This window comes from Gavia stellata, chromosome 5 (genome assembly GCF_030936135.1).
Source record: "Gavia stellata isolate bGavSte3 chromosome 5, bGavSte3.hap2, whole genome shotgun sequence".
Classification (NCBI taxonomy): Eukaryota; Metazoa; Chordata; class Aves; order Gaviiformes; family Gaviidae; genus Gavia; species Gavia stellata.
The window spans coordinates 25,220,152-25,235,049 of NC_082598.1; positions in this window are offsets into that span (position 1 = coordinate 25,220,152).

Below are 14,898 nucleotides of genomic sequence, written 5' to 3' on the forward strand. Positions count from 1 at the left end.
CCTCATCCACACATCTTTTAAATACCTCCAGGGATCATGACTCAACCACTTCCCTGGGCAGCCTGTTCCAGTGTCTGACAACCCCTTCAGTGAAGAAGTTTTTCCTAATATCCAATCTAAACCTCCCCTGGCACAACTTGAGGCCATTTCCTCTTGTCCTATCACTTGTCACTTGGGAGAAGAGACCAACACCCACCTCTCTGCAACCCCCTTTCAGGTAGTTGTAGAGAGCGATGAGGTCTCCCCTCAGCCTCCTCTTCTCCAGGCTAAACAACCCCAGTTCCTTCAGCCGCTCCTCATAAGACTTGTGCTCCAGACCCCTCACCAGCTTCGTCACCCTTCTCTGGACACGCTCCAGCACCTCTATGTCCTTCTTGGAGTGAGGGGCCCAAAAGTGAACACAGTATTCGAGGTGCGGCCTCACCAGCACCGAGTACAGGGGCACGATCACCTCCCTACTCCTGCTGGCCACACTGTTTCTGAATACAGGCCAGGATGCCATTGGCCTTCTTGGCCACCTGGGCACACTGCTGGCTCATATTCAGCCGGCTGTCAATCAACACCCCCAGGTCCTTTTCTGTGGGTGAACCTTCCAGCCATTCTTCCCCAAGCCTGTAGCTTTGCATGGGGTTGTTGTGACCAAAGTGCAGGACCCGGCACTTGGCCTTGTTGAATCTCATACAATTGGCCTCAGCCCATCGATCCAGCCTGTCCAGATCCCTCTGCAGAGCCTTCCTACCCTCCAGCAGATCAACATATCTGCCCAACTTGGTGTTGTCTGCAGACTTACTGAGGGTGTACTCGATCCCCTCACCCACATCATCGGTAAAGATATTAAACAAGACCAGTCCCAAAACTGATCCCTGGAGGACTCCGCTTGTGACCGGCCGCCAACTGGATTTAACTCCATTCACCACAACTCTCTGGGCTCGGCCATCCAGCCAGTTTTTTACCCAGCGAAGAGTGCACCTGTCCAAGCCACGAGTCACCACCTTCTCCAGGAGAATACTGAGGGAGACAGTGTCGAAGGCTTTACTAAAATCCAGGTAGACAACATCGACAGCCTTTCCCTCATGCGGTAGGCGGGTCACCTGGTCATAGAAGGAGATCAGGTTAGTCAGGCAGGACCTGCATTTCATAAACCCGTGCTGACTGGGCCTTATCGCCTGGTTTTTCTGTACGTGCCGTGTGATGGCACTCAAGATGACCTACTCCATAATCTTCCCCAGCACCGAGGTCAGGCTGACAGGCCTGTAGTTCCCCAGATCCTCCTTCTGGACCTTCTTGTAGATGGGGGTCACATTTGCTAAACTCCAGCTCACTGGGACCTCGCCAGTTTGCCAGGATTGCTGGTAGATGATGGAAAGTGGCTTGGTGAGCACTTCCGCCAGCTCCCTCAGTACCCTTGGGTGCTGTCTTCTTAAGGAAGCAAGGTTTCTGTTTCATCCCTATGCATATGCACAAGCAAGTGGAAATATTAATCTGTTTGTCTGTTGGTCCCTTCATATGCTCCTTCAAACCTGTTGAAAACCTTAACCAAACTGGGCAAACAGTAACAGACTGAACGGTTATTGGAATTTTACAATCAGCAATGTAGTGGAAGACAAAAAGCCTCGGGAGGGATAAGCACAGCACTAAATCACCTTCTCTTACATCACGTAACATCTGTACAGGGGGAGACATTCTGAGTGTCCCAAACTCAAGGAGAGCCTTGATCAACTGTACCTGACTGCTAAGAGTCTTACTGCAAGACACACATCCATAGCAAACTACACCTTGTTTGTTCCATTGCTGATGAAGACACAAGCAGACATGAAGACACAGAAGACCTGACTGCATGACATGGTTTCTCTCTCCTTCTCTCTCCTCCTCAACCCCCCACCCCACTAAGGCATAGGCATTGAATGTTATGTCATCAGCACATCACCTGTAGTTCCTGAGCTGAGGAGGACTGATGGGAGACAGAGTTATCTGGCTCGCTGGGATTTCTGGGAGATTTCCATAGACTGGATCAGGTTTCTTGGTGGGATTTCTCAGCCTGGACATAGCATTGGGCTGATGCATCATTTAGTGTAAGTGGACTGAAAGATATCAGATCGACTTTCTCATAGATGCATGGGCAGAAAGAGCAGGAGATATGATAGATAAGGTTTTCCGATGTCCACTTCTTGTAGCAAGAACACAGAGAATCAGGTTTCTAACGTACTATCTATCTACATCAGCAGTTCAGAAAATGCAAAATTCTGAAAATATAGCTAGTTTACCAGGATAAAAACTTTTTTTTTTTTAAATTGTAAACAGTTTTTAAAAAAATGCATGTTCTTTCTAGCAACACCATTTTAAGGGCTATGAGGAACATGTGGCTTTCCTTCCCCTTCCTGTCACCTGTCACCACTTGCTTCAAGTATTAGAAATTTAAACAATACTAAAGGGCAAAACCTACAAGCCATACTTGCACAGAGTGCCTTTCGGTATGATTCAATCAGCCAGTCACAGACCATGTCCAAGGAGAAATTCAGCTGCTTACTGTAAAGAAGTTCAAGAACTTAATTACAGTTAGAGTAAAAAATTGGATTTTAACATGAAAACTCAAATTGTTTAATTGCAGTAGAAAACAGCAGAACAGGAAACATAGGAAAGAAATTAAAAGAATGAAAGATTAGTATTTTCTTCCTGGCAGAGCTGATCATTTCAAGCATTGCCTCTGTGGTTCAAAATGGGCAATTACAGTAATGTTAGAGAAAAATATCATTGTTACTGCCTTCTCATGGAATACCTACAAATGCTCAAAATGAACTATGAAACACCCCCAGTCATAACCCAGAAATAATTGCTGTTTCAGTGTTAAACACTAATGTTGTAACCAGCAACTGTACAACGTAAACAAAAAAAGTGTTTCAAAGACCATTTATGGCCAAGTATAAGAAAGATAATCCTTATTGAAAAAAAAATCCTAAAGGATGAACGTGTCTTCACTCTCACATCTGCATTCTATAGCTTGAGGATATTTGATCAGTTTTTCCAGCAGGGCAACTACTTCTATCATCTCGTCCATTAGACCTGGGTGTTGTCCACATTCTTAAGGAAACTCTTTGTCTTCAGTATGTAGACATCAGATATGATCCCATTTGCACAAATCTTTCTCTGATTTGTGGGGATCTGGCCATGGTTTCATCAAAATAATAACTAGGCAAAACAGAGTTCAACCATTCCCTTATTCCCTTCCTGCTCTCTGTTGGATGTTTTCTCCCAGTCTAATCCACACATTCTGTATCATTGATTCCTGTGCAAATTTTTTAATAAACTTGCTTGGGGTCACATCCAACTCTGTCTACACCTTAATAATATCCTGCACATCTCCCTCTTTGGCTGCTGTTCAAAAATAAATGTCACTAATGGTTTTAGCTCTATTAGGTACTGGCCTGAGCTGCATAGTCTATAGCAGGAAGTTCTGCACAATTTGGTCCAGGAAGACAGTAGCTCTCTGTATTTGAGGATTAGTTAATTTTTATTATCTTACACTCAGGAAGAATCTCTAAATCAATAAGTTCTTCCCAGCAGCAATGAAATGCTCCTCCAAGGCATCTTCTAAACATGTTTGTTTCAATTCCTATATGCTAAGAGGTAGCTCGGCTTATTAGAGATGACATCAGACATTTCAGTTTAGCTGAAGTAACAGCCTGCTGCCTCTGAAAGAGGAGGTTCTGCTCCTCTCCCTTCACCCTCCTCACATACTGTTGCTTCTAGATCAGTTTCAGCAAAATGGTAGAAAACTGCCAAACTAACCTGGTAGTTAAAACCAGAAATTTAATAGCTTAGCTGATTTACCATGCAATCAGCAGAAGAGAAGCAGGGGAATCAGCACCTGGAAGTGGGAGGGGAAGAGGAGACAGCAAGGGAAAGAAGACTGATAATTCTCTGGAGCTGTTAACTCAGCCTGTGCCATGAAGTTATGTTGTGCAACTTCATCCTAAACCAGCGGAAGTTATTTTACTTGAATGGGGTGCAGTGGGCAGTTGCTGCTCTTTTTCCCAAAATCTGAATTAATCTGTCCTAGATTTCATATCATTCATTTAGAAAGGCAGTAGAGAAGACTGTAAAATGGCATGAACTCACAATCTGATCAACTTACAGGTCCCTTATATCAGAAAAAGAACAGTAGCAAAAGTCACAAAAATTTCATAAACATGTAACTTTCTCCTTCCATTTCACTTTAAATTTTCAAAAATTTATATTTGCAGTCATCAAGGCAATGTATATTGCAAATTATAGCTGCATTTTCACAACTCTAAATCAAATGGAGTGAACCTTGAAATAGCAGAATCTCAAACAATCAAAAAAACCCCCAAATTCACCAGTGACACTATTACTGTTCTCCGATATCTCCTGAGATAGATTTTCAGAATGATAAATGTTTATCTGGAATTTATTTCTGCTTGTAAACAATGCTTTGTCAGAAAGCCTGCACAGTAAAAAATGCACAAGCAGCAAAGAATCATGAATTAAACAACACATTTTAATTTCTAAAGTCTGAAGAAAGCATGTTATATTGCACATTCTTAATTTTAAAACTCTACGTCATTTTCCTGTAACCTGGACATTAAGTATATCAGCATTATGTATATATGAGAGAAAATAATAGATTGATGGTACCATGGCTAAAAAGCAGAATAAAGCATGATAGAGAAAAGACTTGGAAACTCTTATGCACTGAATTGCATCCAATAAATGCAGTAAAATATGGATATCAAGCTTTAGAAAAATACTGCTGTGCATTTGGAATAACTAGTCTCCTTTAATTAGCACCTGTGATGACCTTTGTTGCTTTTACAAGCAATGTACACCTTAGTAGTTTCCACAGGCTGCTTAGATGCAAGAACAGAACACATTTGTTTTTAAGACAAAACTTGACTAGAAATGATGGTAGGGCCAGTTAAAATTTCAGCAATGTAATTCTTCACTCCATGTCCAAATTATACTTTAGTTGAATTTCAGCAAAGATGCCACCTGTTGCCATGACAACAGTTGAGGCAAGAGGTATCGACAAAAGAGAATTCTGCATTCCACATAAAGGATGAGTTATGTGTTAGAACAGACAAAAGAGTAGTAAATGGCCCCTGTCTTCTGAGCTTCGTGAATACAAACACCTCAGAACCAGACTAGAAAGGATGTTTCTTCTGTTCAGAAAAGAGAATAATACCTATGACAAGTCTTTGACATTGCAGACCTCCTGCTCTTGAATAGCTCACCCCTTACGTTGGATCTATAAACACCATCTGTGTACACTGAAGAAACATTTCCAGAAAAAAATGAGTCATATACCAGATCCCTTGTCAGTTACACAGGAGACAGATTTGTAGCAAATGATAAATAAAACAACAATAAGTTAAAATCCTAGAACCTATCCCAGGACTTATAAAGTAATTGCTTACATAAAATGGATAAAACACATTACAAGTTTATTTTCATGCTGACAACCAGTACATCTAGGTTTTTAATGGGCCCTGCTTCCTTCTTACTTTACTACTAACCACAGTTAAATTGACAACTGTCAGCGTGTGCCATTCTTGAATTTCACTCGAAGTCTTTTCATTTGAACATGTATTAGAAGACTTGAATGTTACTTATTAATAAATGATCTGCCATGACTTTCAAACTGAACAGAGGAAGAAGAAATAGGACAGGGAACACCAATAAACCATGACAAATCAGAGATTTTTCTAGGCTGCATAGGTCAAGAGGTTTCAGGATCTAGTGAACGTCAGTGACTTGCAACAGTACGTATAGCTCTTACAACTCATGGTATCTCCTATAACAAAATCACAGCGACACAGAAACAGCATTGACAAAGCCATGCACACACACATACTACGAGACAAACGCTGTCCGAAAGACCTTACAAAGGCATGAACAAGACAGATAAAAGGTGGCATGACAAAGAGACCCAGAGGAGTAATTTGCCTGACTGAACCCATCATTCCTTAAATAGGTCAATCACTTCCTAGCCCCCAAGTAAATGGTCAAATGCTCAAAGGACCTTTCTGCAAGGAAGCAGTTATGAGCCCTGTGTCCTGGCTAAATCTCACATGACTCGTTCTTTTACACCCTGAATTTGCTGAGCTGAGGTTAGTTGAAATCTGAGCTTAATGTATTTATTTTGTTTTGCTTATTTCCTTTAATTGTTTTCTTTGCATGAGACTTTATTCTTTTTCTAACAAATATGTCCATGAATAACTGACATGCAAAGAATTACATATGATGAATAAAATGCTGCTTTTCATGAGACAGAATGTAATGGCTATTTAAGACTATGCTACACATGTTTAGAGTGTACGTTCCAAATATTAAAGTAAGACCAGCTTCTATCTCAAAACAACATGTATCCTGAATGAGAGAGCTGGAGAAAAGACTACAAGTTGATCAAAGAGTACAAGAGTTGATCTCTATTTCTGAGAGTCATAGATGTGTTGTAAAATTCCTGAGTAAGGAGTGGCCTTATGAACCAACTCAGAAAAAGGTTTTGAAACATGGAGACAGAAGAATGCATGGAGATGACTGTATCAGGAACAAAGAATGAATTGATGAGAAAGAGATCTTTTGCAAATGATGTACAGTAGCAACATGAAGAAAAATTGCTACGTAGAAAATTGGAGGTGCAAAGTTATGCAAGATGTTGGGAAGATAGATTAACAAAGGACAGCATTTTCTGCAGTATGAGAAAGGGGAAGGGATGGTGCAGGAAAAAAAATAAATATAGTCAATCAGGTGGTATGGGGAGATGAGACATTAATCTTTGTGTGAATAAATGTATATGAATGTGAATACAATGTGCAAAAACAACAGTCCTTCGCATGAAAATTCCACTCATCTTTCACCCCCAAGGACAATGTCCTACTTTCCAGGATAAGGGTTATTTGAGGATGAGTAAAAGCAGGGAGAGAACTGTGATTCTGTCTGCTATGTTAGCAGAATTCACCTGGAATCAGAAAGGTTTGACTTTGGGATCTGCAGGGAAGTGAACTCAGAGAGAGAGAACTGAATTCAGGGAAAAATAAGCATTTGCAATAATCGTGATGGCAAGAACCAAGTGATCAGCAGAAGCACGTAAAACAAATTTAGACATGGTTTGAACAGCACAGAAGTAGAGAAGATGGACATCTGGAATACAAGTCACAGACTCAAGTGAATGAGAAAGGCTTCTTATATTGCCTATTCTGGAATAAGGCATGACAACGGCTTCAAGAGGAAAATAGGGGATTCCATTTTATAAAGGTAAGATTTTATAAATAATTTTATAAAGGTTTGTAAGGTATGAGGTAAGAGTATTACCTGACAAACTATGAGCAGAACTAAATAAATGACCCAAGAGTGAAAATATGTTCCGCCGCAGGATACCAAATAAGACTAGGCAATCACAAGCTACTTTTAAAGACCAGACTTCAGTATCCAAGTCAAAGACTGCCCTCATCAAATTCAAAAGTTTATCTTCATCAAACAGAAAGTACTGTATTCAGAAAGTACAATGTCAGAGTGAGAAACAGTATTCTGTAACTTTACAATAATAAGGTTTCACTATTGCAATCTCTTTCACTCTGTGCATAATTACATATTTCATTGGCTTGTATGATGTTGAGCTTTTAGACCCTGCTTTTACTTTTTTTAGCTTTGATCTAGAAATGTTATTTTCTGTGCTTCAATTTGATTTTTGTCTTTTTGATTACCAGGCTATCAAAATGGAGCATTCACACTGTACTGGCCAAGCACTTAAAAGAAAACCCATTACTGAGATGTTGAATTTATATTTATTCTTCATGTGGAAAACAGCGATCTAAAATATCACCCTTACCTTCCAGTTTGATCCTTTAGCAACAACAACCCTTCTACTTTTGGAAGTTCAATAACCAAGAATCGGAAAAATGGGAAAAAACTAAGTTTTCAAATTATAATACACAATTGTCTTGGTATGGAAGATTTAAAGAATCTACTATTTTCTCTCTCAAATGATCACTTAACACCTCAAATTCTAACTCTGTCATCTCCTAGTGTCCTTCATTCTTTATTATCTCCACCTATTTTTGTGTCACTGGAAAGCTTAATTTAAGAAGACTTCTGCAAGACTGTGAAATATATAGCACTGTTAGAAGCTGTTATACAGACCACATGTGAATTCATGTTTTGTGGTTCCTATAACATTTCTGGAAATAATCATAATTCTCTTCCTGCTTTCTGGATTAAAACATGTCTAATCTTGATGGGGACTGCTCTAATCAACAAGTCTGAGGCTAGTCTAAAGGGGACATGTCATGTTTATTAAAAAATGGAAAAAAATATTTGAAGATGGATAAGTCATGATTGCCAGTCCATCTTCAAATAATTGTGTATATTTTAATCAATGGCTTGCTAATATCAGTTACAAAAAAATACATGAATTACAGAAATATCTCGCAAGGCCTGAAGCTTGAGCTTTTTTTCATCAGGTGGATTTTCTCAGCACTTTGCCTCATTCTTTCTCTTTAACATGATGACTGTTTCAACATCTGATGGTAAATGTCACCCTGTAGATGAAAGATACGGGTCTGAGACCCCCTCAGGGAAAGGGATTTAGTCTTCTATACCTCCCTCTGAATGGCTTGATAAGAAATAAGATACCCTCCCTCCTGTAACTATGTTTTGCAGGACCCTGATCAACAAGGCCCTATGCAGAAAATGTTTCATTTTGAATCCCAAGATAGGTTAGGTGTGGAGATGATGTTAAGCCCTGTCAAAATGGAGGTGTTTCTTGATACATCCAGAAAAAAACCCCACTGCAGTTACTAACGAACTCTACACTGAAACTGAGCACCTGCAGACTACCTAGCAACTAACTGGTAAGGGTGATCCTGAGGGTCGCAGTTTTGCATACAGACACTAGAATGATCATTGATGGCAGAGCCACTTGAAACCACTTACCACTCCAGAAATACGTCCTGTTTTTAAAAACAGCTATAAAGTATATACATATTACAACGAAAAGTATATATATTTACGGCTATGAAAACTATGGCTTACAAGTCTGCATTTTCTCATTTGTTTCTTAATTCAGCATATGTAGAATAGACAAAAACAACCCTGAGTCACTGTACAGCGTTGTTACTCTTTGTCTAGCCAAAAGGAAACTGTTTTGGCTCACCTCATAGAAATGCTGCCTACGAGTCATAGGCATCCTAGTTCAATTCCTGATTAATAATGTTCAGCCTGTGCACACACACCAGAGCTAAATCTCCAGATGGGAAGGATGGAGGCTTTACTAATTAGTTAAGTCTGCTCTCGTATCAGTTCATCACTTGGCAGATGTACAATGCTCTGCTCTAAGCTAATCTGTGGTTTCTCAGCTCCTGCAGAATTTACTGATTCTGCAGTTGGCTATTTCCCAGACACTCTTCATTATCTTTACCTGGTAGATCCAGGAACATTTTCAGGCTGTATCCTCTGAGGCAATCATCACACAGATTAATTACATTGATCAGTTACCTCCGACTTGGAGAATTTAAGCTGATGAACCTGCCTTTAACCCTAAATCAAAAACGTATCTTGTAATTCATGTAACAATATCAATTACATAAACCTCATTATTGCATATATCAAAGTAATTTAATCCTATGCTATTGTAAGCAATCAGTTCACCTTCAGAGCAAGCCACTTATATTATCACTATTCTTTGATTTCACCTAGATAAAAAAATTTTCAGCTTTATTCTGTCAAAAATGAAACAATAATTTCTTTCTTTAGTTCAACAGAAGCATTTTGTGCTGTTTGGTAGTAATGCTGTAAGTAAAGTTTGAATTTAGGTCTCATATATGCAGCTATCTGTAATTATGTTTAGATTTTTCCAGTTGTTTTTTAATATCCGTAGTAAACATTTACTCAATCAGCAACTGAGATTGCCATCACAGCACTTGAATCTTCGGATTGTAGAAACAGGAACAAACTCAGTATTTATGCTATCCTGTGTATATACATTTTAAGAAGTTTCAAAGTGCATATTTGAAAAAGAAGTAAAACAATAAAGATAAAAATGCAATTTTATGTTTTCCTCTTTGGATTTGTCCATTAACAAAAAAAACTTTTAGAATCTGAACTTCTAGCATCAGATAAACTGTTACGCTAACCTTATCAGACACTATTCCATACAGTATGGTTTTCTATATATCATCATTCTCTTGTTCACATGATAAAATACGTTTTCAAGCTTAGAAAAGAGTACTGCCTGGAAGCACTAAGACTTGTGCTGTAATTAGAACATGACTAGATGCAGCAATAGCCCTTATAGCTAGCATCAGTGTTTGCCAGAAATTATAGCGCACAATAGCATATGAGATGCTAGAGCTTCCCCTGTATAAACTAACAAGTGTGAGATGTTGAGCGCCACTCTTAGCAGGCCTTGGAAAATACTTACTTTCATTGCTCTAAGTGCACTAATAAACACAAAGACACTTGGGCTCTGAATCTTCTGCTAAAATATTCTCAGACACTGGATTCTAAAGGATACCATCCTGATTGCACAAATCCCTATCCACTTAAAATGGAATTGTTTACCTCCATTATGTCTTCCTCAGTGTTTTATAAAAGTAGAAATGAATGCTGATTATGGACAACTTCAGCAGTTAAGTTCAATCCTCAGTAAACAACCATAATTTCTACAAAATGAACCTATTCAGATCTCCTACAGAACTGTATGTATTTATTTATTTCACTGTTATTTCATTACTTCATTTTACTTCAGATCCTTTTTTTGGTCTTGTCTCCTCTTCAGTTACAATAAGGTTCATAGCTACAACACAGCGTAAAGCACCACTGGTGACAGATGGTTGACTAAAATCATGGACACAGATTAAGCAAGAAAAATGTTGGAGGGCTGAAAGAGGCAATTAAAATGGCAGCTTGCTTAAGAAAGCAGAAAAGAGGTCATTTTTGCCCTTAAGAAATGTATTAAGCTATGCTACAGTAATCAAGATTACCAACTGCTCTATGGTTAGTGACAGAAAATCCACTCTGTATGTGGGTATTTCTCATCAAAATCAGTTCTCAAAATTGATTCCAGATACAAAGTGTTCTTTTTTCCAAACTTAGAGGAGCAGCTCAGTCAGCTCTTCCAGAAAGACCACACAAGTCCTAAAGTGCTTGTTGCAGCTGTGGTGATCCATTTTAATTACAGGGAGCATCACCAAAATTTTCCATCTTGAGCATTCAAATGGCATTTTGGTGATCCTGTTTTCTATTTTATATAGAGCAAAATAACAATGAGCATCTTCAGAAGCAACATTAGATGGCTATACTTCTAATGACCACATATTGGTAATATACCAACAAAATGTCCTTGAATGTAATTTTATTTTGCCTTCTAGAAACATAAACAAGTTGAAGTCTCCACCAGAAACCAAAATACAATATATTTTGCTTGCTTACAGATATTAGGAAAAAAAAATAACAAGAGAAAGAACTAGGGCCAATCTAGGTACATTGCTGCTGATGGATAGTGTCTCATTTCTTTTATTATATTAATTTTTACAATTATTTTCACAGAATCACAGACTGGTTGAGGGTTGGAAGGGACCTCTGAAGGTCATCTAGGCCAACGTGCTTGCTCAAGCAGGGCCACCTAGACCTGGTTGCCCCAGACCATATCTAGATAGCTCTTGAATATCTCCAAGGAGGGAGACTACACAACTTCCCTGGGCAACCTGTGCCAGTGCTCGGTCACCCTCACAGTGAAAAAGTGTTTACTGAGGTTCAGAGGGAACATCCTGTGTTGCAGTTTGTGCCCATTACCTCAGGTCACTGGGCACCACTGAAAAGAGCCTGGCTCCGTCCTCTTTGCACCCTCCCTTCAGATATTTGTAGATATTGATGAGATCTCCCTAGAGCTCTCTAGGCTCTCTTCTCTTAGACTTTTCTCCTATGAGAGATGCTCCAAGCCCTTCATTATCTTGGTGGCTCTTCGCTGGACACACTCCCCAGTATGTCTTTGTCTCTCTTGTACTTGGGAGGCCAGAACTGGATGCAGTACTCCAGGTGTGGCCCCATCAGTGCTGAGTAGAGGAGAAGCTACCTCCTGGCAGCTCTCCTCCTAATGCAGCCCAAGATGCCTTCCTTGCCATAAAGGCACACTGATGGGTCATGTTCAACTTCTAGGACCACCATGTCCTTTTTTGCAAAGCTGCTTTCCAGCCATTTGGCCCCCAGCATGTTCTGGTGCATGACGGTTGTTCCTCCCCAGGTGCAGGACTTTGCACTTCCCCTAAATAAGAGTTCCTTAAAGTCCCTAAATAAAATTAACTTAAATAAAACACACTTGCCTTAAATTCTAAAGAACTATTTTTTGTTCAGTTATAAACATACAATTTCTTTATCATTCATATAGTGGGTGCCAGAGGAGTTTGTGAAACTATGTAGTTTTAACTGGAAAGGTAAAGAAAGACATGTACGGATTTAACCATCCATTTAAGTTGGATTCCACCATGAGCATGTTTTTGCTGAACTTAGGTGATCTGCTTACACCTTTTCTTGGTTTATCACTTCCTAAGTTTTGAAGAAAACCAACAGCTCATTTGCATGAGCATCTTGAAGAAGATGCAGAGTAGGATAATTGGTGAGTAGAGCTTCTGAAATTTGACTTTTACTGTTTTACTTAATACACAGCAAAGTCATGTATATTTAAAAAAAAAATCATTGAAACCTGCATGGTGTTGCCAGATTGATTCAATAACAGTGAAGCAAAATTATGATGAGTACTTTGGGGTTAAATATATTCCAGAAATCTCAATTAAAAAAAAGTTTAATTTGCATTTGTACTAATTCAATAAACCAATCACTCAGACCCCATCCAATTAACTCTTCTCATCCCAGACACTTGCTGATTTCAGTATTCAATGCCCCTTGCCGTTCATGTAAGTAAGCAAATTCTTTTCTTTCCCAGATTCTATCTCAGGACTTAAGTCTGTACTGGATCTTCCCAAGTCCAACAAATGTTCTAGCAGTACTCATATCTAGAGAAAAGACCTTTTGTAAACTGTGAAAAGAAACAACACACCTGCTTTCAGAGACCAATTTCCACACCACCAAAATCATTATTTCCCCTAATAAGTTGAGGTTCCCTTTATTTCATGGGTCTTTTTAACTTAAATATTTCACACTTTTAACTATAGTTGTTGCACTGTGCCTGGGCTCAGGTGGAGCAAATTGACATGACCCAGTTCAAATGTGTTTCTAGTTAGAGTACAAAAATGAAACTGCTCTCCCTTGTGCATATCCATCAATCTTTATCCAAAATATTGATTGGATAAAAGATTGCCGAAAGGCATGTGTGAACACACAGATAATTTCAGATGTGGTAGGAAAAAGATTCTTCTCTACCACAAAAGATGAGGAATAGGCAGAATAGGAAGGCTGTGAAAAAGGTATCAAATTCAGCTTCCCAGACACAAAGCTGAGCTGGTATTAATCACCAATTTGTTTTACAAAATTCAGCAAACACTTAAACAAACATAACAGCTCACCTTCAGTTCATCAGTTTCAAGTGGCTTTCCATAAATACGCTCTGTGCTACACTACGGTAGCATAGCAATAGGCACTTCAGTGCGAAATGCTTTTACTCATCCTTTTAACGCCAGAAAAAGATCAAGACAGATAGCATAGAGTTCAGATAAGATGGACCTACCTGCACTCTTATCATTTGTTGCTGAGATTTTATGTAAAGCTTTCTCTTAGGAGGAATTCAAGATAAAATTAAGGTGCTCCTCAAAACAGATTAAGGACAATAGAAGCTGAAGTTAAACATGTAAAGCTAGCACCTATTCCCAGAGCTAATACAGGTAGGGATCAATCTAACAGATTTGGGGACAGAAACAGCACCAACTCAAGTGACATCATTTATTGGCAGGATCCATTGCCATTCTTTCAACGCCTCATTATTAATATGCTGCCATTTGAAATTAAGAATGGAAAAAAAAGCAGCCCTGTACTTTAAAAGTGAAAGCATACAGCCTGTGTGAAACACCAGCTAGATGTTATAATTAGAGACATTGCCAGGTGTCACCTAGCAATCTGTGCACAACGTAGGCTAGCTATCAAGATAGGCACAACACCAGGGTTTGAACTGATCCCTGGTATCAACAGAAAGACTGACTCACCAGACACAGGAAAATTTTAAGTTAGAATTTTTTTGTAGCCTGAAACACAGTAATTGTAGAGAGTGCATGGAAAAGCAGGTTCAACACCGCTTGCCTAGGATCCCCCTACCCAGAATTGATGTTGGTAAAACACATCACCCCAAAGCAGCGCGTGTGGGAAGGCAGCTGAAAGGCAGTGGACTCCCCTCTCTTTTTGGACATAAAGGGCAGTGCTGTGAGTGTGCCCGCTGGACCTTTCATACAGCCGGAAAAACATCACAGTTTGAAACATTTCTTCAGTGTTCAACCTTCCTCTGTTGCCTCTTACTTCCTGGAATAAGCAGACAAAGAAAGAGCAGATGCCCATGCTTCATGTCTGTATCTTTCACCTCTCTAGGTCTTTACTGTATGTTTTAGAGCACTTCCAATAAAATCCAATGGATTTTAGAGCACTTAAAATGATTGTCTTTTAAGCAATAAGCAGTATTCAATCACCATGGCAACAAGACTGCTGACACTCTGTAAGATAGGGATGGAGAGTCTATTTGAAGTACCCATAAAAGTGGAAGGCCCACACTGTATCTTTTTAACACAGGTCTAAGAAAGGCCTGTTTAAATACATTCCTTCATGTAAAAAAAAAAAAATTCCTTTAAAACTCCTGGTTTTATTTGCACAACTACCCCTCCTCAAGGTGTTACAGAAGGACCAAATCACCCAATGATTTCACTTCATGTGAACAGCAAGATGTTT